The sequence below is a fragment of the Chiroxiphia lanceolata genome, chromosome Z (genome assembly GCF_009829145.1).
Source record: "Chiroxiphia lanceolata isolate bChiLan1 chromosome Z, bChiLan1.pri, whole genome shotgun sequence".
In the NCBI taxonomy this organism is placed as follows: Eukaryota; Metazoa; Chordata; class Aves; order Passeriformes; family Pipridae; genus Chiroxiphia; species Chiroxiphia lanceolata.
In genome coordinates this window covers 36,631,590-36,657,255 of record NC_045671.1, presented here as the reverse complement: position 1 = coordinate 36,657,255, position 25,666 = coordinate 36,631,590, and the positions used below count along the sequence as shown (strand labels likewise).

At 39.4% G+C, this 25,666-nt stretch overlaps 1 long non-coding RNA gene across 1 annotated transcript; it reads left to right on the top strand.

Moving 5' to 3' along the window:
- Window positions 1-390: 390 nt before the first annotated feature.
- Window positions 391-25,439, top strand: LOC116780935. Its single transcript, XR_004354710.1, has 3 exons — window positions 391-475; window positions 23,729-23,801; window positions 24,694-25,439. It is a non-coding gene; the product is annotated as an uncharacterized LOC116780935 (long non-coding RNA).
- The last annotated feature ends 227 nt before the right edge of the window (window positions 25,440-25,666 follow it).

The window sequence follows — 25,666 nt, the reverse complement described above, 5'->3', positions numbered from 1 at the left end:
AGCTAGGAACTGGAGCAGAAACACTCCTGAAGGGACTATGGCCCATGAGTAAGCACATACTGGAGCAGGTACACCCTCAAAGGAACTGCACCCCATGGAGGGTTCATGCTGGCACAAATGCAATGTGTGAATGGTGTTGCAATAGTAACTCTATTACCTGGACCAAAAGAAAAGGGGTGGAAATTGTAATGGATATACATTTAACCTGTTATAACCCATGGTTTGAGTTTGGATGTTGTAGGAAGTGCTGTAGCAGGAACAACCCAAGCAAACGGAGGACCAACCTCACAAGAAGCTGAACAAGTGAGCTGGTGACTCAGGTTGAGCTGTCTTTGCTTCTCAACAACACAACAAGCCATATATTTTATTCTGATCTTTTATAACAGAAGGAACCCAAGTTATGGACTGAACTAACTCAATAGACTTTTATAATCTTACCACCTTTCTCCTATTTTGTCTCCATCCTGCAGGAGAGGTGAGTAAGCAAGCAGCTGTCTGCAGGTTTGTCTGTTGACTGGGATTAAACCACCACACCTACTTATCTGTTACAAGATACATTTAAAAAAAAAATTCTCCCTGGATATGGATGTCAGCTCTGTCTTTCCAAACCTTGGAGGTCTCCCTTCTAGGAACCTAGATAGAAATTAACTGTTGGATGCTATTTGAGGCAGAAACTTAGCTAAGAAAGACCTTTCACATGATCCAGTAAAGTTTTTTTCTTTTACTGATAGGGAAATGCTTCTTCTCAGTCTCCCTTATGTTTTAATTCAGTTGTGTTACTTGGGTTTGGTATCTTCTTAGCAGAAAGACATGTTGACTTAAAACTTTAATTAATACTTAAGATTTATAGGGTGTGAGGAATCACTCAAACTTATAAATGGATAATGAATGGATTATTGCCACGGTCCAAGGGGGTATGGGGCTGTGACACAGCACGGACAGGTCTGGAGACAAGGCAGAGGTGCAAATGGAATACTTTATTGAGATGTCCAGAAGTTTTATGGGTTCAGGCAGGGAAAGGGCTAGAGCATGGGGTGGAGCATGAGACAGACAAACAGGGGAACAAACCAGGGTAGGGACACAGGCAAAGGGGGAGGAATGTGGGAGGAACCGGGGAAGGAAAGGGCGAATGGTAACTGTCTCCTCTCTGCAGCTTCTTCAGCCTATCACAGAGGGGAGCGGGGAAGCAGGGAGCAGGAAAACTCGTGGCAAACCCAGTCATGCCCAGGCTGTGCACTGCGTAGTGTGGATACATTGAAATCGCATAATAATGGTAAAGTCTGTATAATAAAGTCCTGTCAATTGCTATATGTCTTTCTCCATGCCTGGAACCGCTCCCATCCTGAATCTTGTTCCTTCACAGATTATTTATGTGAAGACTACAGTTTTGGATTGAGATGCATTAACTTGAATTAGTCAAAGGGTAAAAACACCATCAAAGAGAAATTGCTTATGTTTGTAAATGAGCTTTATTATGATTGTGGAATGAGAATTTGAAAAGAATTGTTGAGAACACTCCAGATAGAGTTGTATCATTTTATGGAACATATGTTTGAAACTAGACCTCCTTTTCTATCCTGTAGATTAAAAAGGACCACACTGAACAACATGACTAACACCTTTAAAATCAAGTTAGCTATGCTATGTAAAGGTATGGTAAATCAATGAATCTTAAATCAGCTTATCTTTCTTTTCCATTTGTTTTGGTTCCGAACAGATAATTCTTCAATTTACTGTACATATGGTAAGGACCTTAGCCAGTATTAGAGTATGCTCATAACTGACGCATACAGAATGTCTTTCAGACCAGAGAAGGATATGATGAGAATGATAGCAAATTTTTTTTTGCTGGGAAAAATATGGCAATGTCATTTTATCCCAGTGTCTGATTCTGCTGACTCTCCTTATTTTAGTCCCCAAAATTAGGTATACGAGAGTCTAGCTGAACAATGATATAACTACCGGCTTGCCATCAAATTTTGTTACATTTTATGCCCTTTTTTTCCTCTGTTTACGTCAAGAAGAAAAGGTTATTTCTGACAAAAACTGCCTGGCATTCAAGTTCTTTGACAGAAAAAGCTCAGGCTGATGTGTGCAATTCTTTTCTACTTAGGTGTGAGAGTTGTGGATCTGAGTTGTTTTTTTTCAGGTTTTTAAATTTATTTATAGTATAACTATTATATATGAAATAGAAATACATAGTACAGAATAGAATAGAATAGCATATATATTATATGTATTATATATTTTATATATGTAATACATATAATATTATATATATAAATCTAATATAATATATATAAATATAGTATAAAAATATATATAAATATAATATAAATACATATTTGTATAATCCTATCTGATAGAGCTTTTAGTAGTTGTGTTCTACTACAGCAGGTAAAGGAATAACCTTTACATACTCTTGCCAAGATAACCCTTCTTGTGTTTTTTTTTTTCTCAAATCTGTTGGTCAAAGAGAGAAGGATTTAGCCTTTTGGATCAAGTATAAGCATGTCCTTTGACCTGGATTTAGAAACAACTGATAACTAAGGCATAGAGTACCATACCTTAAGCTCACTCAAACAATGGTGTCACCATTCAGCAGTTCAGGATTGTTTTAAAAGGCAAAACCTAATAAATAAATTAACAGAAGAGGAAAGGACATGTAAAACCTGCTGAGCATGAGGTAATTTTTCTGATTCACGTTTTAGCAAATAGGGCAGGGTTGCTATCAGTGACAGCAGGACACATGCTGGGCGAATCACTAGAGCAGAAATTCCATGTTGGTGGATTATCTCCTTCAAATATGAATGAAGGAATGAAGCAGTATTTGAAAATAGTAACGTTTTGTGTTGAAAAGCTTGATTTACTTTCAACTATGAATTATATCCTTGTTGTGGTAAATAATACTAGACTATAGCCTCCATTGCATAGACACACATTTAGTTGAGATCAGCTCATTGCAACTCTCTCATTACTCTAATTGGTTACTCCAAAAGAGTAACCTTTTGGAGAATGTGTAATATGGTGATAGCTGATGACAACTACAGGAAAACGACAGAATAAATAACAAGTCAGATCTTAACAGATCAACAAATGATCTGTGAACATAATTTGGGACACATGGATAATTTGCAACACTATCCTCCTTGTCATATTCTAAGTTGTATGTACAAATAATTACATGGTCAAAACCTTCACTGCTGTCCCTCTGTAGTCTCTACGTCTTTTCATATTTAACATGACAATAGAGCATTTTTTATATATGATCCATTGATATATTTGGCTTGCACTGATACACTTGAAGGCTCCTTTTTATAGGATTTTTGTGTGCACAAAATCTGTTGATCTCTCACTAGACTGCCTTCTTTTTCATAATGGCTTTACTGTGGCTTTCTTATGTTTGAATATAAGAGCTATTGCAGAGCTTTTGCATTTGACTTCATGTTCCTAATAGTAAGCTGACAAGCCCTTCAACTCAAAGAAATTCTGAAGGTATTACATCCTTCCACAACATGCTGGGGAATCTTTCAGTATAACAGGGTACTTGAAAAAAAAAAAGAAAAGAAACTTAAATTAATTAATGATACTTACCAGTTATAAATTAGTTTTCCTCTTCAAGATACTTCAGTCATTAATTAATTTTTCAACATCTTGGTACCTTCCCCGTCTGCTCCATCATTTACCTCTTCATTACTACTATTTTCTACCATCCTCTAATTTTCCACAGGAGGTAATACAGCCTCACTGTGTTTTTCATACTTCCATTTGGTGGTTGTCTAGAAGCATCATTTGATTCTTCAGTAAATGTTTTAATGCACACTCATCACTGAGCATAAATCATTAACCTATAGAACATTTAATTTGCTGTATTTTATTGTGCATCAGATTCTAGCAAACAGACTATAAATTAATCTGATATAACTTTGTGCTGGTTTAAAAGTTAACCAGCAGGGGAAATGAACTCAACTCATAAGAGAGATTACAAGTCAGAATAACAATTAATAAAATAATACAATAAGCACGACTACACAGACAAGCAATTGGTCTCAACCCACAAAACCCAAATGTATAACCCAGCACCCCGGGGCACAAACAAAACGGTGCTACCTGGGCCCCCCCTTGAGTCCAAAGCAAAGGGAGAGGGGAAAAACCTGCTGGTGGGAGAGCTGCTGCAGTCCGGCCAAAAGTGATGATTGCAGTCCAGCCGAGGGTGGTGGTCTCAGTCCGGTTGAGAGTGGTGAACTGCAGTCCTCCTCTGGGTCCCATGAGTGGTAAAAAAGGTTCCGAAACTCCAGGTTTATATACTCTCCAGTTCAGGCAGGAATGTTCAGTCCTCCCCTCAGAGCGGGGAATTCCATAAAAGGGTGTTTAGTCCTTCCCTCAGAGCGGGGAATTCCATAAAGGGTATGAGGATGCTCATTCCATAAAAGGGTATGAGGGTGCTCAGGAACATCCCCCCCCCCACCTCGCAGGCCTCTACTGACAACAGTTTCTGGGAAATGGCATGGAAGGCTATAGAATACACAGTTTGGGCTTTACCCATCCAGTGATGAATCGGTCCCAGCTGTTCTAACTAGGACAAACTTCTAGACTCAGCGCTGCTGATTCATTAGGAGGTTGTCATATATAAAAATTGGTACTATATAAAGTAGATGTTGATAGCTTCAGGAGTGTAAATAAATACTTACAATTAATTCCCTCTTCAACTTTACAACTTCAGTGTGGAAATACTAGTAGAAGTATTGTGACATTAACAGTTTGCATCATAAATATGAATTTTAATTCCCTAGAATATTAGAGAGAAATAGCTGAAATTTGTTTTAAAATTAAGTAAGTCAAGTGTCATATATCTGTTGCAGGGTTAAAAGATGGGACATAGGAAGATCATGCTTCCCCTTGAGATTTATTGTTGGTTCCAGAGAAAAGCATTGTTTGAATCATCTTTCCTGTGAAAGGGATAGAACTGAAATGCAGATACACCTGACCTTAATCTGGATTTAGAGTCACAGAATCATAGAATGCTTTGGTTTGGAAAGGACCTTAAACTTCATCTAGTTCCAATTCCCCTACCATGGGCAGGGGCACATCCCACTAGACCAGGTTGCCTAAATCTCCACCCAACCCGACCTTGAACAGTTCCAGGAATGGGGTATCTGCAGCTTCTCTGGGCAACCTGTTCCAGTGCCTCACTAGCCTCACAGTAAGAAATTTCTTCCATATGTCTAACCTAAATTTCCCCTCTTTCAGTTTGTATCCATGACTCCTTGTCCTATCACTGCAGTTCCTGACAAAGAGTCTCCCTTCACCTTCCTTGTTTTCCCCCTTCAGGTACTGGAAGGTTGCCACGAGGTCTGCATGCAACCTTCTCTTCTCCAGGCAGAACAGTCCCAACTTTCTCAGCCTGTCTTCGTAGGGGAGGTGCTCCAATTCCCTTGGGAACACACTAAATATAGCAATGGGCTTTCTCTGCTTTTCTATAGGAAATATTCGGTGTCCTTTAGGATAAGACAATGCTTAAGTTTTGTTACTGTTTTATATCTACATGAGAATCAATATCTCTGATCAGTTATGATAGTATGAATACTGTTAAAAGTAAACAGCTGGTTTTTTTCATTGACTTCACTTACAGAAGCTGTGTTATTTCCAAGATTTGAAGTAGTCTGGTTGCTGTTTGTCTTCATTTCAGTTAGTTTATAACAGAAATATAAAATGTGCATGGTGTGTACCTGTTATTCTCTCCTTCCTAACTTGCGTGCAGTTGCAACAGTGCTGTCGAAACCAAGAGTTTTTACATAAGGTAACAGACAAACTATGAGTAAATGACTCTTTACTAACTCATGGCTTTAAAATGGGGAAAACTAATGGTTGTACTGGATGTTTGCATAAACGTCTCCGACACTGTCTTGCAGGCATGTTGGTTATACACTGCACGTAGAGAACTCGTGTTTCAATTCCTATCTGGGAAGAGTTTTGCAATTCCTATCTACCTGTATTTACTTAATCTAGATTAAGTTAGATCCATTATCTTTCATCTGCTTTGCAAGGTGATGGTCTATAAATTATTATTTACATTGATGATAAGAAGGGATAATTGACTGTCTTTTAGTCTTTGGGATTTTTCCCAGAAGAGCGGGAAGAGGTTTAGGGTTTTGTTTGTTTGGTTTTTTTGTTTCTTTTGTTGTTGTTGTTTTTTTCCTGTTTTATTTTTATTCATGTTTCATTTATTTTTAACAGTCGATTTGCTTTAATGAGACTAGGCTTGAAGTCTAGAAAGACAAGAGCTTACCCTTTTCCATTTTAAAAAATATAGGAGCTTTTGTTTATTGGTTACATGTAACTGAGAAGCTTTTTTAAGTGCAAACAAATGTTATATAGCTCTACCACATCATCAGAACTGAAAGAGGTCTTACTCCTCCTGGAGATTTCTATAATAGAAGCTCTTAATTATTTTATCAAACACAAAATGCTTATAAAGTCTTTCTTTAGATTGCAATGGGAAGATAACCCAAATCTTTGGAAGTTGAAGATGGTGCTTCTTTTATTTCGGCTATAAAACTTTCAGTTATTTAAGTTCCTTTACAGTATTGATACTGACAATTCCCCTAAATGATTTGTCTACTGAGCTGAATGACAATCTTTCTTTTACCTGAGGCCTCAGACCAATAGTTCTGAGTCACCAACTGGATATTGTCCTAAATGCTTACTACTGCTTTGCTTCACAATGTTTTTTCTATGAAATAAATATTCCTCTTCCAAAATCTGTTATTTCTTATCATCATGTCCATCTTTCTCTTATATTAAAAAACCGTTCTGAATGTATGGACTCAGAAATTCTTGGCCTATTCAGAAAATGTTACTACAAAGGTGGTAGGCATGTAGCTGGAGAATTCTTGGCATGATCTAAATAGATCAATTTTTTAACAACAGGTAGGAGGATGGAAATATTCCTCATATATTCCTAATGCGAGTGATCAAGGCCATTTAATCTTTCAACAAACCCCCAGATATTTAGTGCTCTACCATTTTATCTCCTGGGCCTGGAATGCTCTTCAATGTTAATCACAATTGTTCTACCTAAAAAAAAGTTATGATTAAGCTATATTTAAAAATCTCTCAATTATAAAACTTTCTAGAAAGATTGAACAATACTGGTGAGATGGCATGTGATAGACATGGAAAACTAGAAAAGATGGTTATAGTGGAAATCATCGTCCTAGAATTGATGGGGTAAAATACATATTAGATTAGTTTTCTGTCTGAACCCTGTTTAATTGGGGAAAACAGATTGAAAGGAACTGAGTGATGCAATTTTAGTAAAACAGATAAGGCAACTACTCACAGGGCTGATAGACTTACTAATGAGCAATATTCTTATTAAATTAAGTGTAAGAAAAGACTGTTTTGGTTTTATATTTACAAAAGAAACTGGTAATTAACATAAACCATTTTGGTTTCACTGTACAAGTTTAGAATTTAATAACTTGGGGCTCAATTAGCTTATTTATATTCGGTGGTGATTTTAAGAAAAATGTGCTGTCTTGGTATATTTGGGAGAGGGGAACTCCAATAAGATGAAACCCCTCCCCTTTTGTTCCCCTTCCTCTAATATAGAAGAGACAAAAATGAAAGGAGATGTAAGTGAAAAAACAACTATTTACTAAAAGAAAATAGTTACAAAATAACTGCAAAAATACAGGGGGGAAAAGTTTACCCACAAAACCAAAGATCTACCAAAAACAAGTGGCGCCCACCTCCCTGGGGACAAAAAGGGAACTGATACCGGTTCAGAGTCTCTTTTTTCTCTGCCACATGTTGTCCTGTTTGGCTTGGCTGGGCTGCAGGCAAAGTGGCATTGGCACTCCAGCAGTGGTTCTGGGCAGGCAGTGCTGGCGGGCATGGGAGCAACCCCAAAACACTCTGATTGCGGCATGGTTTTGTGTCCCTTGGCTTTGGTGTGGAATGGCAGCAAGCCTTCTGTCTGTGCAGTAGATCTGGGCTCATTTGGGTGGCAGTGGCAGCAGCTAGGACCGCGGAAAAGAGACAGCCCTGGGCTGATCTCAGAGAATTCCCACCACTGCAGCAACAGAAAGCAAGAAGGAAGGGACTGTTTCCAGTTCCTGCGCCAGGCCAGGTCAAGTGGGGAATCACTTTTTGGCACCTCCTAAGGCCCTGAGAAAGCTCTGACCCACATAAAGCCCTCCCCTGCCTTCAGGTGACGTAATGGTATGAATATTCATTGCTAAAGTTTCATCCCCAGTTTATAACTATAATGTGTCTAATGCCTAAGTTCTGGCTTATGCTGTGTAATTAAGTGTAGTTGCTGTAGTCCATAGTCTATAGTTGCTATAGACTATAGAGTCTACAGGCACTCTTCCAAGCAGTAACTACACTTAATTATAATAATTCCACCTGTTTGTAGCTGTATCAAGCCCATGGGTAGTGTCTGAATGGGCAGCTTCACTGCGGTTGTTTTTAGGAAATTGATTTAATGGAAGGAGAAAATGGGTCCCAGAATGTGGCTTTATTAATATAATAAATAAAACCCACACGACCCGGTTGATTGGAGTCCCAACAACCAAATCCGTTTATTGAAGTGAACAGTATATTTTATATGCACTTTCAAACAACTTTAAAACAACCACCACAGGTTTGCCACTGCCCAGGTGTATTGGAGTACATTTGGGACTACATCTCCCAGGGTGTCTCATCCAGCATCCCTAAAACACGTTCCTTACATCTCCCCCAGTTTCACTATTAAGACGAGTCATAGAACAGTGCAAATATAGAACAGTACATTTTTAAACCTTGTAAAACCTTTAGCAATTACCACTGTATCACAGTGACCCAGCTCACTGCTTCACCCTGGTTCTTCAACAAACCTATTTATCAGAATTTTTCTCTTTAACCTTTCGAACGTGCTTGATATAAACTTGAACCTTTATTTTCCTAAGGGTGTAATGTACTGAGATAAACAACTTTTTGATCTGACAGTTTTTTATAAAACTGGGTGGTACTTATTAACAGGAGAAACAGAAACGTTAGTCTTTATTTGTCTAAGGGTTTGTGTAGAACAGTGAAAATTCAACTTTATTTCAACAACAGGGTTTATTGAGGGGCAAACATTATGAACTGAATTCTTCTAATATGACCATGTGGTTGAGGTAGTGTTACCTTTTTAAGGGTAGTGTTAAGGTGCTTGTACTCTCACACAATTCTCTTTCATTCACTCATACACACTCACACCGGTGGCCGCCTCATTCTTTCTTCACATGCGCACTTAAGGCCTTTAATAAGATTCTGTATTTTTGCCACACTGGTCATTTTCAGTAGTAAACATCAGTTATGTGTCTTTGTCTACAGTCTCTTCAATTATCACTCTGGTTTCTTGCTACTGCTCTGAAGGTGTACCTATATGGGGTTTGACACACCTGGAAGGAATCCATTTTATTCTTTACCTGTAGATATGCACGCATACCCCCTCCCCCATCACGAGATCCACTGGTCCCATCCATTGCCCTGAAATTAAGTCTTTTATCATGACCAGTGGTTTGGGAGAGGAAAATGCCTGAGGTCTATGTTGTCTCTCATACTTGCTTTTCTCTGCATTGTCAAAATTAAAAAATTATGACATACGTTGCCTTCCACAGACGTTCCTGTGGACTACAGATGGACCTCCCCCTTTCTTTGTCTTTTGAGCATGACTTTCAGGGTATGGTGTTCTGTCTCTACCATGGCCTGTCCCATGGGTGAATGCGGTAGCCTGTGGAATGAGAGATTCCCATCTGTTAGGAAAGTTTTGGCTTTTGCTAAATGCATGACGGATCTTGTCCAGTTTTGTCTTTTTTGGGTTCCTAGTGTTGCAAATTAAATTAAATTAAAATGGTGGTGAAACAGGTTGCGTTCTCGCTCCTACCCTATTCACCGCTTTCTTTAGCATGATGCTCCAAAGGGCCAAAGCGACCTCGATGACCAGGACGGATCTACAGTCGATACCGTACTGATGGAAGTCTATTCAATCTAAGGCGACTGAAGGCCCACACCAAGACTTAACCATCTTGTCCGGGAGCTGCTTTATGCTGATGACGCTGCCCTTGTTGCCCACACAGAAGCAACCCCTGCAGCGTTTAACATCCTGCTTTGCAGATGCTGCTGAGCTCTTTGGGCTGGAAGTCAGCTTAAAGAAGACAGAGGTCCTCCATCAACCTGCACCTCAGGAAGTCCCCCCATCATCCCCACATCACCATTGGCCAATCAGAGCTCAAATCAGTCCAACAGTTTAATTACCTTGGTAGCTCATCTCCTCGGATGGTAAGATCGACGGAGAGATAGACAACAGGTTAGCTAAGGCATATAATGCTTTTGGAAAACTCCACAAAAGAGTATGGCGTAATAAACACTTAAAGAAAAGCACCAAGATCAGCGTTTACAAAGCCATAGTGTTGTCTACTCTCCTATACGGCTCCGAATCATGGGTCATCTACCGCCACCACCTGCGTCTCCTAGAACGCTTCCATCAGCGCTGCCTCCGTACAATCCTTAACATCCGCTGGTCAGATTATGTGACCAATACATCTGTACTAGAGCAAGCAGCTTGTCACTAGTATTGAGGCCACGTTACTGAGAAACGCAGCTGCGCTGGGCAGGGCACATCTCAGGATGAAGGACCACACACCGTCTTCCTAAGATCCTGCTCTACAGTGAACTTGCCACTGGCTGCCGCATGAGAGGAGCCCCTAAGAAAAGATTCAAGGACTTCCCTGAAACAACATCTCAGCCTTGGCCATATTGATCATCATAAACTGGTCTACTCTGGCCTCCAATCGGGAGGCCTGGAGGACACCCATCTATAACGCAGCTGTCTCCTTTGAGAACTCACGCAGGATCCTCTCGAGGAAAAAAGGCAACCGCAGAAAGAACCGTGTCTTGCAAAATACACCATCTAAGGAGTCTTTCTGGCTGCGCCTTTTGCAATCGATATGTCTGTCACGTATTGGCCTTTTTAGCCACCAGCTGCCTGTAGCAATGTGGATAGTGCCTTCCCAAATCTTCGTTCGCGAAGCCTAGCCAAGAGAGTGAGAGTGAGTGAGATGTTGCAAAGCAGTTAAGCCAGTGCCTTCTCCCCAGTATATGCAGTGGCATTATGTATCTGGAGTGCGTGTTGACTGTACATTAACATAGTTCAGCCAACCAAACCTCAGCTAGGTGTGTGATATCTGTCTGCACACCTCATTAGCTCTCAGTCCCCTGGGGTTAACTCCTTCTTGGTTTAGCACTGGAGTAGTTTGTTGGCAGCCTGGACATGACATGACTAGATCTCGAGCCTGATTAAGGGTGATTTGAAATTGTCTCTTCAGAGAATGTGAGTTCTGGTGGAAGAAGGAATGAGACAATTTAGCCTGCTTGAGAGTTCTAGGCACTGTTGTGAACATAGCTGCTGCATCAGCTCTTTGGTTCCCTTCTGCTACAGGCCCCGGCATTTCTGTGTGTGACCTAACATGCATTATGTAGAAATCAAACCTTCTGTGCTTAACAAGAACCCATACTGTACATATTTCCACGAGTAAGTGTGGATTAACAACATCTCAAAGGAAGGAAGCCTTGAGAAGTGAAACCTGCTGTATAACATGAATTTGTAACAATGTTAATTGGCTGATCAGAAAACAGTTCAAAGGCAATAGGAACAGCTGCGAATTCTAGGACTTGTACTGAACCATGGCTTATGATCTGTACCTCCTTTTCCCACTATCCTGTGGCAGGGTTTACCCACGTCAGTGCAGCCTTTTTGGACCATCCAGATGCATCAGTAAAAACTGTGAGGCCTTTTACTGGCTAGTGTTGGCATCTGCGTGTGGCTTTTAAGGGTAGGTTACCCATTTCTGCTCAAAGTCTGTGTTTAGGATAGTGAATGGAAATGTCACCATCATAGCCTGCCAAGGCAGCCTGGAATCAGCATCTTCGGCCAGTAGTCAGTCGAGGTTGTCCTTCATCACTGGGATGTAGATGGTCACTGGATCCCATCTGTCCAACTCCTGTAGACGTTCTCTGCCTTTAATGACATGTTTAACAATATTTATTAAATTCCACACAGTCTTTTGTGCTGAGTGGGGCAGAAACAGCCACTCCAGGATCTCAGTGGATCCGATTCAGCCTGGTCCCACTGAAACAAAACTGCAAATGGCTGGAACCTGCTAGGTACAGGTGCAAGGCAGGTGTGAAGTTCAGGATTTCTCCTTCTGCCTTATGCTCTGGATTGCCTGAGAATGCGTTTTTAACGCCTGCTTTGCCTCTGTAGTCAAGAACCGACTAGATGTTAAGTCTGGATCGCCTTTCACGGGTCAAGAGGGGGTGCAGTTCCTCTGTGGTCAAGCCTAAGATAGGCCTTAACCAGTTGATGGCTCTTAAAGTTTCTGCAAGTCATTTAAGGTTATTGTCCTTTACCTTATTGTCAGTGGTTGGGGTGCGATTTCCTGCTGCGTGATCCTCCATCCAAGGTAGGTCCAGGACTGAGATCATTGGATCTTCCCTGGAGCGACCTGCAACCTGCTTCTTGGACAGCATTAGTCAGAGCAGTTAAACAGTTTGTAACTCAGTTCTTTGGGCTGTGGTGACTGTAACAGGGAGAGTTTGTAAGGATGTCGAGATTGAAACGTACACGTTGAAAGCTCAGCAAAACCCCAATATTTATTATAAGAGGTGACCAACAAACAAAAACTTGAGAGAGAGGAAGGAGTAGGAAAATAAGCCCTCAGTACGACTCCCCCAGTCCCCTTGGTGTCGCTTAGAAGTTGTCTTACGACCCAGAATGCTAGAATTACCCATAGCAGAAGCTGCATTCTCGGGGAGTCATCAGTCTCACAAGATAGGGCATCCCCCCAAAAGCCGATGTTGTGCTTTGATGTGAAGCTTTCATTTTTCATCCTTTACCCACATGAGCTATCTACTTTTTATGCAATTAATTAGTGATGTCTATCTGGGCAGGTGTGGCCAGCACCACCCAGTTAGAGGCCTTCAGTCCCACCTCCTGTTATGCAAGTGGCATCTCTTCTGGCATGCATGGGTACCTTGGAATTCCCCTCATGCTTGTGCACTAAACCTCAGGAGTCTTTTCTAAATGAGTCTGGGTCTTACTTTATCCTTCTTCTCCTCACTTTCTCTTTCAAACACCCTGAAAGATGAAAGCTATAAGCCAATCATAAGACAGCAATTAATTTCAGTTTATACAAGATGCTTGTTTCAAGGACGTAGTTTATCAGCACTGTTTTCTCATAACTTCGCAGTAAAAGAACAAACTTTCACAAGTGGACTGGGCCAAACACAGACCAAAGTATCAACATCTAATTAAGCTCTGATACAGCGACTAAGATGTCATCCATGTAATGGTAAATAATTGCTGAGGAGTGAAGCTTCTACAGGGTGGATAGCCTTTGCCACAACAGTCCGACAAATTGTTGAACTGTTATGCATCCCCTGAGGCAAAACAACCCAGTGGTGCCTCTGCATGGGCTCTGCACGGTTTAAAGCAGGGATGGAGAAAGCAAAGCATGGTGCATCATCAGGTGTAGGAAAATGGTGAAAAACAGTCCTTTAAGCCAATTACCATTAAAGGCCATTCTGCTGTGATGCCTTAAGGTCCATCTGTTTTTTTGATTTTTCTAATTTTTATAAGTTTAGTGGCGGTCTGAAAAAAAAAAAGTAGACATGATTCCAGCATGGGGAAAATTGGAATGCTTTATTGAACACGATAATTCAATTTAAAGGCATCTGGGGCTAGACTTGTTAAGGAAGGGGATAACCTATGTTAATTGGGGAGTTACACAAGTTTTACTACAATTTCATAGTTAATTTTTCTTCAAGTAGGATTACATTGGGGATAGAGGGATTACAGGGTTTAGACATGGTTTTAACAGCCATCTCAAAAAGTCCTTTCTTAATTCATCTTGGGAGCCAGGTTTATATCTCCAGGTTGCACATCAACAGCTCTCAGGACAAGGGTCCAAATTTCTTCAGATCATGAGATGTTTGTCAGCCTTGTTTTCCAAGGTTTGTGATTCAAATTTACTGAGCCTCCTTTTGCTGAGAGCTGGTTTTGGGCTCCTACAAGTTTATAAGTCGTTATATAGTAGAAGTAGATTAGAAGCAGCAGCACTTATTCCCTTACCCTTAGCGTAGTAACTACAACCCTCTTACCCCAATTCCCCAAATCAATATCCCCTGAATTCCAGTAGAAATGTTTAATCTCTTTAAGATAGGCCTCTTCGTTTGAAGACATCTAACTGGCCTGAACCGCAAGAGTACAGTCAAGAACTGGGTGAACATGTGCACCCTGTACCCCAAAGAAGATAGACTGATGAAGAGAGGGTCTTAAAGGACACCAGCCCCAATTCCTGATCTCTATACAGAAGCAAATTGCAATAGTCAAAAAGGTTAATTGCAGCTGCTTCAGAATCTATGCAAAATCTAAATGCCGAATTACTTCAATCAAAAAACTACTGCTCTGAACTAGGGAATGTTCATTCATTCCCATGTACTTTGTTTTTCCAGATGATGTGGTATAACTCCTGATCCTGACTCCATGAGTTTGGGGCTTCTGTGAGAGATGATCCTAGTGGAATTATAGCACAAGAAAGAAAGTTGTTTGTTTTATTAACCCCTTGTCTTGGGATTAGAACCTAATTCAGTACAAACAGTTGCAGAGAGCAAAAGGCAAATACAACTGAGTCAAATTAATTACTTTATTCACAAAGAGATCTCATTGAAATATTCTGGACAGATTAAACCACTCTTGAAAGTTGTTTTCAGAAGTCGTTTCAGTAGTGCAAAGTACTTTAATTTTTATTATGTTAGAGAACCACTGTAGAATTATATATGATATTTCAGTGTGATGACATCCATGTAGCTTTTCAATGTATTTTGGCAAGTAAGTTATTATTCTATTTTTTTAATAATATTAGATTGATAGGGAACTCCTATGAAATGTCTATCAACATTCAAAACAAGAAATTCTTTAGATAATATCCATGCATTGATACTTATTCCTGAAAAGATCAAGTAACTTCCTTAATTAGAAGTATTGTATAAATCTCATTATTCTTGAAAACAGTTAAGCTGTGCTTTCATGTACATCAGTAGTATTATCATTGCCTATATAGTATTTGATGACATCCACAATGCTGCTTGTGGAGATACTAGAGATTTAAAGCATAGTGTACCAACACTGTAAAGAATAGACTTACCCTGTGTGCTCAGTAATAAATTTATTTATTATGCCTGTGTAGTTTGCAAGTAGAAATTCGAGGGGTAATGAAAATGTATTAAAAACTCTGACATTATAGGGACAGTCCAGTTTCAAAAGAAAAATCATCACTTTCCAGTTGTTAAAAAATCTTGGTGGCCTTACTCACTGGGATGAAATCATAAGTTAGATCATCTCTCTGTGACTTGTTTCCTATTGGGCTTCTGTGCTACATCACAGAAGTCCTGTCACTCTGGCACATTTTTGGCAATATAACCTGGATCAGGAATGGCATAGAAGAAAGAGTATGGGATACTAAACAGCGTGGGTTTTGCTTAAAGGTTCTTAGGAAAAGTAACCCTGTTTAATGCATATGGTTACTTGGAGATTCATCTGCTGTCTTCCCTTGCTGTCACTGCTAGCTAGCACTTTCTATTTCCATCCTTATGTTCCTCAGCAAAAATATTCAGTGAAAATAAAGTCTTGCAACTCATTAGATCTTACTGTATTAGTCAAATACAAGCCAACTCTGAGGTATGTGGTCACCACTAGTTACACACATGTAGGCTTTCTCTCTGTTGCTGGCAACGGTTTACATTCTGACGTGAAGACTAAACTTCCCTGTCCTGGTTTTGGATAGAGTTAATTTTCCTCTTAGTAGCTGTACAGTGCTGGGTTTTGGATGTAGTATGAGACTAATGTTGATAACACATTGATGTTTTAGTTGCTGCTAGTAGTGCTTACCCTGAGTCAGGCGCATGAGAAGCTGGGAGGGAGCACAGCCAGGATAGCTGACCCAAACTTGCCAAAGGGACATTTCATACCATAGAATATCGTGCACAGTATATAACTGAAGGGAACTAGCCAGAAGAGCTACATGGCTGCTGGGGGTTGGGTTGGGCATCAGTCAGCCGGTGCTGAGCAATTTTATGTACATCTTTTTTCTCTTGGGTTTTAGTCCTTTCACTCTCTCTTTTCCATTTCATTATTATTATTTTACTTTATTTCAGTTATTAAACTGTTCTTATCACAACCTATGTTTTACCTTTTCATGCTTCCCACCAGAGAGTGTGTGTAAGTGAGAGGCTGCATGGTATTTAATTGCAAGATGGAGTTAAACCATGACATGCCCATACAGAAAATAAATCTGAAAGCATGGCTTGGAGTATAGCCAGAGGGCATTCTATAAAGTCCGTGAAGCTGGTGTGCCTGTTTGATGGTGTAGTGTACAGGGAGACACTTCAGAGCTGGTTGCCACATGGACAGGAGGCATGCTGTGATCACAGCTACTCTGAGGACTGCTCACAAGAAGCAATGAAAGCATAACCAGTAAGAGTTGACATTACTCTACTCTGTAGAAAAAGTATTTTTCTCCTTGTGGTCTATGTTTCCCTCCCCCTATCTTCTCACATTACCTATGGCTATGAAGAACTTTAGGCTTCTGCAAAACAAAAAATTTTATGTAAAGATATCATGGGGAGTGTCTTAACCTACAGGCCATTAAATCTTTAGATATCTAAACATCTCTAAAAATCTGGCCCTTGGGCATGAAACGGAGCTAGGGTCTGAAGAGTTAACTGAATACTGATCGAGGAATCTCCTGCTCAGAAGAATGTAATGCTTAGCTAGAATGTACTGCTTAGCTAGAGGCAGAATCCAGGGCTTAAGGATTAGATGGTACCGTACACTAAAAGAATGCTCACACACCTACATAAATAAAGATAAGGAGCAAATAGGGGCTGGAGTCCAAAAGTCTTGCAAAATTCCCATAAAGTCAGCAAAAAACCAGAAAGTTGAAAAGTTCAGCCAAGGAAGAAGAGTAAAATGCAACCCCTGAGGCTGAAGAAACAGGAACGACCACCGAACACACCCCAAAAAGACGACTCTGCCCCAGACTCCGCCCAGACTCTGCCTATTATGAATGTTATAACTAGATGTTGCAATTATATGAATACACATATGAAAATGTTGTAATCACTTGTAGAAATTGTATATAATCCTGTCTTTCACTGAAAAGGCAGAGCAGTTTCTCCAGAGCGAGCTGGCTGCTCTCCAATGTTGCCTTGAATAAATACCTTGCTGCTTAAAGAATAAAACTTTGTCTTGAGCAGTTTCTCTGCACCTTTTGGAGCAATATTTGGCATCAGGCACTTTTAAAAGTTGGGTATTTTTCTGGGACATACTATATATATTATGTATATGTGTATTATACATGTATGGATGTATGTATTTCTTGGATAATAATCTCTAACTGACAAAAGGTAGTTTACTGAATTAATGTAGCTTATCTGGGCATTGTTCCAATTAAACTGTTGTCTAGTGCTACTCTGGCTAAAGATATGGAGAACTAAAAGCTTCAGGTAGGCAGTACCAACTGGGCAGAGCTTCTCCTCAGCCTGGGGAAATGCTTTTTCTGTGCTTTGATGGGAAGGAAGGAGTAAAAGCAGCACCTGCTCCCAGATTGTGGAAAGAAAATACTAAGCAAAGTGAAAAGATAGCTTTTAAACAAATTTTAGTTCTAATTTCTCATATGCATGATAGTGTTGTCCAAATTTTATACCTTGCACTAGATTTCATCTCCAAGTGACACTAAGAAAATGTGTAAAAAGACAATAAATGAATGCATCATAAACTGTGATAAAGTCTTTTAACTTTTTAATCAAAGTTGAAGCTGATTTGCAAATTCTTAGGACATTTGAATATATATTCAAAAAATTGCTTTGAATGTACCTTCATAGACTGAGGAATCTGCCTCTGCAAGACCTTTTTCATTGTTCTCACAGGCCTTATTGCTGCTCTTTGGACTCTTTCCCTGGATAAGAGAAGCTAGAAAGAACTACAGTAGTAAAACAGATAAAAAATATTTTGTCGGGACTCAATTTCAAGAAGTTAATTTCCAGATATATTAGAGAATGAGATAGCTTTAAACTACATGGGTATTGGGAATGCTCAGCCCTCGGTTGCATACTAAACTGAAGTAGCCCCTTCTGTTGCATGCTGCCCAGATGTATACATGAAGACAATTCAGCACCTGCTCTTTAAATGTACAGATCCATTCTAAGTGGAATCATAGAATATTTTGGATTGAAGTGAGCTTTAAAGATCATCTAGTCTAACTCCCCTACCATGGTTAGGGACACTTACCACTGGACCAGGTTGCTCAGAGCCCCATCCAGCCTGACCCTGAATGTTCCCAGGGATGGGTCATCCACCACCATTGTGGGCAACATGTGCCAGTGTTTACTACCCTAATTGTAAATGCATTGAATTGCCTCTTAATGTAGACATAGGTACTTTCTCTTCCATTTAATATGCCAAATAGCACACCAGTATCTGAACATACCTTAATAGTTCATGTATGGAAATGTGTGTGTGTAATATATATTATAATATATTATATAATATATTATATAATTACATATATAGACATATATAATGGAGTGATATTAAAGGCTGTAATCTACTCAAGTAGGCTAACTGATGTTGGAGCCTTTCTGACACTGACACAAAGCAGTCTATGTCCAAATTCTCTTAAAGTAATGACATCTGAAACATGAAATTGCTCTTAAGCTGGCAATTAGCACAGGCAAGAGCCCTTTCAAACTCCTGAGCTGCACCTGAAAGTTGTTTAGGAAGCACCAGGGCCATTTTAAAAACTTAGTGCTAGAAATTACTGGATTTCTGTGTCTAGGAACATTCCCTGGCTCTTTAATTTACTACTGTGCATGCAACCAAAGAAATAGTTGAGTTGCTTAACTTGAGTGTACTCATAACCATGTGGGAAGCATGTGACCATGCTGTACAGCATCTCCAAATAGCATGCAATTCACCTTTCCATTAGTTAACAATCAGCATTTCTGATGCTAGGACACTCCTCTCTGTAGCAGTAAATCTGCAGTATATGACAAAACTGTTGTTTAAACATGTTTCAAAATGGCTTTTTGTAGTCTCTTTGCTAACTCATGCTTTCTTCTTCCTAAGACCCCACGACAAGTGTTATCCCATGCAGGAATGTCCCGAAAAGATATCCTGAGGTGTTCTCATTGGCCCCTTTTAACCCTTTCCTATTGGTTGTTAACCCCTTGAGACTTGTAATTGGTTACTCTGTGAATCCTTAACCCTATAAATGTAACCCCCCCAACAATAAACTCCTTCTTGCCTCCTCTCCACCTGGTGTGCTGTCTCTGTGCCTGCCATGGACCACGTGGGTGGGGGGAGGGGAGAGCACCCTCCCCTCCAGGCTCAGGACCTGAAGAAACTCCTGGTGCTGGAGTTCCCCCTCCCTATCCACCTCAACCGTTGGAAATGGTCCTCAGGTGGAAATGGAACTAAAACTGGTGCGCCTCACACCATGGGGGGAAAGAGATCCAGACCTCTCTTGGTGTATATGCATACACATTAAAACAACAGACTAGGAAGTCATTAGGAAATCCATGCTGGCAGTGGTGCATGCCTTTTTAGCTTGTTCAGCAGCAAATGGGATAAAATTTCTTCACTCCAGCATAAGCCTGGAAATTAATTAGCAAATTAAGAGGAAGAAATGGGTAGGTAATGAAAACTGCTTGTTTGGAAATGTTCAGAAATGAAGTCAAGTATCACATGTAATACCATGGTCACAGGTTTATGGGACATGTTGATTAGGTAATGGCAATAAAAAGAAAAAATCAGGATGTAGCAGACAGTCTGTGATATCTGAGCCAGAGACACTGTGATGCATCACTGATTCGGGGGATCCTGAGGAGGAGGACCTGGTACACTAATAAATTGACAGGGAGGAAAAACTCACAAGTGCCGACACTGATTTTACTACTCCCTCGTTATGGAAATATATACTGGAAAAGAAAATTTTACACAAGAGACTGATTGTATGAACAAGGGCATGAGTATCAGAAATGGTTCTGGGTTTAAATATTAAAAATTCTGAAATAATGTTTCCATTTGTCCCAATCTTAGAAACAAGAAACACCAACTACTTGTTGGTACCTTAGAAACAGTGAAATGGCAATCCACTTGATTCTGCAGAAGACAGCTGTGCATTTGCGGCAGTAAAAGTTCCTGATTTCCTGGGGTAGTTTGTTAATTTTAATTACTAGACTCATTCTCCCATTTATGTTTCATATCTGTGGGACTTATTTGGTACAATATGCAGTATGTATATGGGACTTATGCTATAATATTCTGAAGGCATTCAAGGATTGTCTTAAGTGGTTTATAGGCAATAAGCTAAAATAGGCTGCTCATCAGAAACTTCCTATGCTGAAGAGTTGTGAGATTCATGTCATGTCTTGGACCGATGAAAATGGAGCTTTCAGGGTAGTTCACAGGAAGGAGGTTGCCTGGAATAGAACAAGCCAGGAATGACCTGTGCAGGACTTAATTATTTGTTTGTTCTACAGCTGAGGATCTCTACTGCCTGTTCCTAGCATGGTCTCAATGCTAACTGTGTGCCCATAGCCTCGATATAGCAGTTTCACTACTTGAGAATAGAATGAGGGCCAAAGCTTGACTGTAGTATAAGAGAACTTCCTGATTTCATACTTGAAGCTCTAGGTAAAATTGCAGTACTTTTGTATTTGTCCTATTCAGAGTGTTACACGATGATATACACTACACAGAGGAAAATTTAAAATTCTTAGCTGCTCTGAATTCTGATTTCTAAGGCTAACCATACAGTGTTAGCCTTAAACAACTTCATCCATTGGCTTTGTGGAATAAAAACTTTTAATGTAGAATCAGAGGCTGATTCTTATAGTGGATGTGAATGCAGAGAAAAACTTTATTTTTATTCCCTTTGACCTATAGAAAGGGTAGTGACATTACTTATAATGTGAAAAACCTACTACCATATTTCTGCTGCCAAAGTACTCTTGTAACCACAGCCTAACAGAAGACTGGCAGCCTTATTTAGCTAACCTGTATGTAAAAGCCACATAACTTGCTGTGGCCATTTATAAACTCATCTGGAAATAATTCTTAAAGATACAGAAAAGCAATTTTAAATATGTTTTGCATAAGAAATCTTTGTTGCCTCTTATATTTAACATCTTTATCAGGAAACTAGACTATTTGTGTATATCCTCCAGAAAACCAATCCTGTCTTCATTGTACAAACCACCAGTCCACAGACAAAGGGTAGAAACAAGAAAAAATTACTACATTGACACCCAGATCTTTCCTATTTTGTGACAGTGTTTCATATATGGTGTATTTTTCCCTTGCAGCTATTGCCTCCTGTTACTCTTCATGGTAATTGAAGCTGGGCCCAAAAGACCTTAGAGGCTTGTATCTTCTCCTCACATTAGTGACACTTCAGTGATAAACTTGAACCTAAAGTTACTGAGGCGTAACTGAGGGTTCATTTGATAGCTAGTGGTTTTCAGCAGCACTGCAGGGCTTCAGGGGCTCAGCGTGAGCGAGATTGTTAATGTCCTGTGAGGGAAAACAATAACACATTTCATTAATGCGTTCATGTGTGAAGCATCCATTAGGGCGCTGGAGGTATTAATGATGTTATGCTTAAACTGACATGTGGGGCATGACAGGAATTGCAAGGTCTGATGAGAACAGATGACAAGATAAGCAAATATTTGAATGGCTTCATTTGCCTGCAGGTCAAACTGTGGTGCAGGGGAACAGAGAAAGCTAAAACCTGGGAGAGATTAGTGTTCTCCTAGCATGGACTGAGCCACAGGAAAATTTAAGAAAGATTGTTTAGTAAGTAAATAAAGAGGTCAGTAAGGACAATAAATATATAAAAAGTACAGGCTTAATTGTTACTTAGCTGGAGTTGATATTTCTAACTTAATTTAAGTTTTTAAAGCCATGGAACAATTCAAGGAATAGATATACAGAAAACATTTTTCTTGTATGACTGTTCTTTTAATTTTCAGTAATTCCCTTCTTTCTGCCTGCTGTAAAGGTTTAAAATTTATAGCCAAATAAGCTGCTAACTAAATCAATAAGATCATTGCACTTTGTGCCAGAAGTGAGTTTTGCCATGGGATTTTAGTAAACTAGCCTGTCTGCAGGTAAGCAGAAGCTGTTAGAGTTGAGATTATTTTACTTCTTCGATTGTCATGTGTGTTGTTATTTTGTTATTTTTGAACTAGTCTTAAATTAGCAGATGAAGGCCTATTCCCCTGTTTTGGACCATTGCTGAATTGCTACAGAAGGCTCACGGTACAAAGGATTTGACAGCTGCGACTCAGCCATTAGATGACAGTAGTGCACATCCAGTGCCATCCAGCATAATTTAACATGAATGATCTGACATGCTTGGTAGATCCTTGAAGAAGGGGGAGGAAAAACTCCTCTGCTTACCTCTGATTCAGAATGATTACATACAACCAGACTTTTTGTTTTCAGAAGCTGTGACACTCACTAGCTGGCTAATGCAATGAGATTCCACATAATGGCTTTTGTGTTAGTGCTGCTGTGCTAAACCAAAGTAAACAACTTTTGCATTGTCAGTCCTTTAGGATTCCTTTACATTTCATTTAAATATCTTCAATCCACCCTCATAAACATGTGAACACTTCTCCCCACCTCACTGTCCCCTGATTTTCATGTGGTGATTTCCTGTCCAGATCTTTGTGCTTGTACATTAATTCGTCTTATAATAAAAAAAATTAAGCAAATATCTCTGGCACATTTTCACACTGAAATTCTGGGAAGTTTGCTCTGAAGTTTCCATTATGATTGTTGTCATAAATATTCCTTATTTCATCTGAAAATTTCCATCCACAGACTTGAAGGTACATCCAGACCCCTGAAGATACATTTTTGGGAGAGAAGTTGAAACCAAATCACTTCAATCAGCAGGAGTCTTCAGGAAGTGGGAAAACATACTTTTTGACTGCACAGTTGCCAAAATGTAAAGATATTGTCAAGAACAGTGTGTTTTTCTTTTTAATAAGCTGTAAAATTCTGAGTACAGTTTACTCACTCTTATGCTTATCTTCATAGCAAGCCATCTAAGAGAGAGTATGCTAATGGACTACATGTAACTTCCTCCCTTGCCAATTAAAAAAATGAAAAAAAGTCTTAAAGTATTCGCATCTCCTTCTCAGGGTTCTCTGCATGTCATGGCCTAAACTTAACATACATTTTGTTTTTATAGCATTTCCAGTCTGCTTTAGAAATGGAAATGATTTTTGTAAACAGTTGAACTTGTGAATGTTTATTTGAATTGACCTTCCAAGCGTTTACTAACTTTCCTATTTCTAATGCTGAACTACTGTCTGTGATGTTGATGATGATGAGGGGTGGTGTATGATGGTAATGCTGAACTGTAAATGGTGATGGCAAGAGCCTAAGATAAAAGGAGGCCTTTGAGCATGGGTTGTCCCATGGCAACAAAGTGACACTATGGTATTTTTTAGGAAAATATGACCTTTTTGATGAGGATATGTCTAGAGATAAACTACAAAATGTCAGATCTGCCCTTTGCCTTTCATGTTGAAAATGACTAACCAATATTTCTTCTGATAGCAGAAGATGCCTTATCTAGCAGAAGATATAGAGGTGACAGTTGAAGAATCTGAGGAGCCATAAGGCTGTATGGAAAGTAAGTTGGAGTTATTACAGAGATGCAGTATGGGTATGGGGTATTATCCATATTGCATTCCATGATTTTGATTTCTCACTGTTGCTAGGGCTCTTCTGCTTAAAATACTCAATCAGATGTGAATTCTGATTTAGGGAAAACTTCTATAGGGGCAAAAGTGGTTGTGGTAGAATGAGAACTTTGAGTCTTTGTATTATTCTTGTGAGAAATGAGTTAATAGTGTGACTTTCCTTCTTCATAATTTCTATTTTTTTCCCACTAGTCATCATAAACAGTCATCAAGTTATTAAACTGTAAGAATATAGGACATATACTTTCCAGCTTTTGCTTTTACAGTTTATAGAACCAAGCTTAAATCTTCGCAGAATAGCTCTCAATTTTTTCATTGTGAACAGCTGTGTTTTATTGGATTGAGTAATGAGTGTCGCACTGGATACTTGGAATCGGAAGTTCTGAACATGACCAACCATTCAGCTGGGTCCACCAGGTCACTTCCACTTCTTGGTAGAATACTTACGCCAACTTTTAAGAAGCACAAGGATATATTCTCACACACCCCTTGAGTTTGTTACAAGCTGAGAATTTCCAGCTTACACCAGAGGCCTGGTAAATGCTCTCTTTGTCTTTGCTATTTATTTTAAAATTAGAAGCTTTCATGTAATAAAACAAGCCGGCTTGACAGGGGGTTCTCTTTGCAAAGGCAGTTCTCAAAACCTGTGTGTCTTTTGAAATTGAAGATTTGAAATGGTTTGAGACCTTTTTAAAGGCTTGTAGAGTAATTCTGTCCATTACTTAAATAAATCTTACCTCTTGCTTTGCTTCCAAGACTTCCTCACAATCTTACTTAACGGGTCTACTCTATAGCAAGCAGCTTTCTGCCTCTCTATTTCAGTGGCTACAGTCCATGATGGAGAAATTCAGGACGGAGGAGGCTCTTCAAGAGATTGTGTTGAGAAGTGGATATTAGACAATTGTGAATGCTCTGCCTGGCTGATAGTGATGGTGCGAATGTCCTTGTCCTTCCTCCAGTGATTTTATTATATGACAAGTCCATTCTCCCAAACATTTTGTGAAATTGCAACTATGTGGTGTAAAAATTCGTTTGGGATATTGGTCACATGGAGACTACAAATAGACTGTAACTCCAAAGGTGGAGCTCATCCACATAACCTTTTTGTTCACTGTTCGTATTTTGAATGTCACTTTTACTAGAGCAGGCAAGTTTGTGTTGTCTTCTTTGACAGAGTTCATAAGCTGCTACCAGCATCTTTTCAGGGAACTCTTGGAAACTGCTAAAGAAATCCTGGAAGGAATCTACCTTGAGTAGCAGGCAATCTGCAGTGTAAATTTCTTCCAGACAGCTGAGCACTAGGAATCACACTGTTTTAATATCAGATACAAACTTTTATATAAACAACTGCTGATTTGCAATTAGTAACTAGAGAGAGTTTGTCAGAAACTGGCTACTTTGTATTTCATTGATTATCAATCACAAATGATGGTCTTTCTTTGCTGGCAAATGATTCAAGCAAAGTGATCTTTCCTATTGCTATAACGGCACATTCTGGTCATTGGACATACTTTGAAAGTCTTAAAATAAATGAAAACAGAACTAATATAAAATGTTGGATTTGGGTTTTTCTGGGGTTTATGTGTGGTTTGTTTGGGGTTTTTTTTGGTGGTTTTTTGGTTTGGTTTGATTGTTTGTTTTATTTTATTTTTAGTTTGGTTTTGGGTTTTTTTGCTGTTGATAGTCTATATATAGTACTAGGCCTTTAGAATACTTTATATGTCTATACATATGTGACTACTTAAGGACATTAATAAATAAAGGGAAAATAATACAATGCTTAGAACTATATGTA